Source organism: Panthera leo, chromosome C2 (assembly GCF_018350215.1).
Source record: "Panthera leo isolate Ple1 chromosome C2, P.leo_Ple1_pat1.1, whole genome shotgun sequence".
Classification (NCBI taxonomy): domain Eukaryota; kingdom Metazoa; phylum Chordata; class Mammalia; order Carnivora; family Felidae; genus Panthera; species Panthera leo.
The window spans coordinates 52,102,532-52,104,623 of record NC_056687.1 but is presented as its reverse complement, the minus strand read 5'-3'; the positions used below and the strand labels follow the sequence as shown (position 1 = coordinate 52,104,623).

Genomic DNA, 2,092 nt, shown 5'->3' with positions numbered 1-2,092 from the left:
ATGGGCCAAAAGGTCTCCTTCCAATTACTCAGTTCTGCTACTTCAGCATGAAAGTATATGGACAACATGTAAATGAATGGGTGTGCCTTGGTTCCAATAAAACTTACGTACCATGAAATGTGAATTTCATAGAATTTTCACATGTTAGGAAATTTTATTCTTTTGATTTTTTCCTCTACCTTTTAAAAGTGTCAAAACCATTGTTACTCCAGAGCTACACAAAAACTGGTGGTGGGCTGGTACTCCAGTTTGTCAACCTCCAGTCTAAAGCACAGATCTTGAAGGCACGGACTCTAGTGTGGGTTCTTGCTCAGCCTTTTCCTAACTCTTGTTTTTCCCTGACCTCTTTTCTAACTCTTGTCAGCCCCCTGCCCTCTAAGCCACTCCCCCCAAAGCCCCTGCAAAACAGACAGAATACAATAAACAAAACGGCAATAGTAAGTCCTTCCCTATCAATAATTAGACGTAATTGACAAAACATAATGGAGAAAACGCAAGGGAACTGCGGTTTCTGGCTCCGCCACCGGCTTAGGGGGCTCACTCATAGCCACCATGAGCTAGGACTTTGTGCAAAATGCAGCGAATCCCTGTATGGCCTCAAATACATCCGGATGGATGATGGCCCCGACTGTGTGCCCTGCTACGACAACACCTTTGCCGCCGCCTGTGTTGAGTGCCAGCCGCATGTGGGGCACGACTCAAGGGAGGTGTTCTACCAAGACCGCCACATCCAGGTGGGCTGCTGCGGGTGCCAGAGCTTCTCTTGCCAGTACAGTGAGCTGCTGTGCATTGACTGCTGCAGCAGTGCCTTGTCCCGGGAGTTCACCTGCAGGGTACGCCGTCATGCCTGGGTCCCGGAAGCTGGAATGCAGAAGAGGCCAGACAGGGCCCGAGCACTGCTTCTGGTGCAGTGGTTTGTGAGCAGCTGCTGGGCTCCTGTTCCTCTGTGCCTCGCAAGCATGCTCATTGCTGCGTGCCCTGCCAGGAGAACAAGCTTTCTCCTCACCGTACCCTCTGCAGCCAGTCATTGACATAGGGTGCATAACATACCGTGATCAGCCCTGGCATCAAGAATGCCTGGTCTGCACAGGGTGCCACATGCGCATGGCAGAGCAGCAGTTTGCTTCCAGGGATGATGATCCCTACTGAGTGGCCGGTTTTGGAGAAGTGTTTGCACCCAAGTGCAGCAGCTGCAAATGTAGCATCATAGGACTGGGTGGAGGCAAGTATGTGCCCTTCTAAGACCACCACTGGCACCACAGCTCCATCTCCTGTGCCCTCTGTGCCACCTCCCTGGTGGGCCAAGGATTTGTGGGGTGGCTGGAGACCAAGTGCTGTGCCAGGGGTGTGGCCCGTCAGGCCTTGAACCAGGACTCCTGGGTCCATAGCCTCTTAAACCAGGGCTCCAGGACTAAGGCTCCTTTTCCAAACCACCTTTGGGACCCAGTTGGGGTCCTTCTGGGCTCCAGGATTCAGCCTCCATGCTCCAACATACCCAGACTGGTACTTGTTTACCCAGGACCCCCAAACCTGGGATCTTATGGAGCTTCCATGATTCAAATCCCCACTGCAAGCCTAGACTCCAGAATTTAGCCATCTTCCCTATAGTCTGGGTTCCTAGACCAAAACTTCTTCCCAAATCAGGGCTCTAGACTCAACCTTCCAAACCTGGAATCTGGGACCCAGGCCCTCTTCAATCTCGACTTCTTTCCAGAGACTTTAGTTCTCCCATGGGTGCCTGAGAAGTCCTCAAAAGTGGAGTATATTTAGGCTTGACCCTCCTCACCCCATGCCACCCAACCTCAGGGCTAGGGCTCTCTGGGCAGCAAATCAGGAGTTCACTGTTTAAGGAGGTTCTATAATATTGCCCAGTCGTGTCTGTTGAATGTTTTCTGATTTCATTTCAGCTCCATTCTGCCCGCAGATGGGCAGAGGGATGGGACTGGTTCACCTGCCTTCCAGATTTTGCAATAAAGCAGTGTGAGGAAAAAATAAAAATAATGAAAACGAAGAATTTACCCTTCCCCCAAACTGAATAGGAGGTGATAGTTCCAAACTTATTTTGTAAGTCCTGCATTTCTGATATCAAAGC

At 50.7% G+C, this 2,092-nt stretch overlaps 1 pseudogene; it reads left to right on the top strand.

The window, feature by feature from the left end:
• Positions 1 to 482: 482 nt before the first annotated feature.
• Positions 483 to 1,388, top strand: LOC122229264 (annotated as a pseudogene).
• The last annotated feature ends 704 nt before the right edge of the window (positions 1,389 to 2,092 follow it).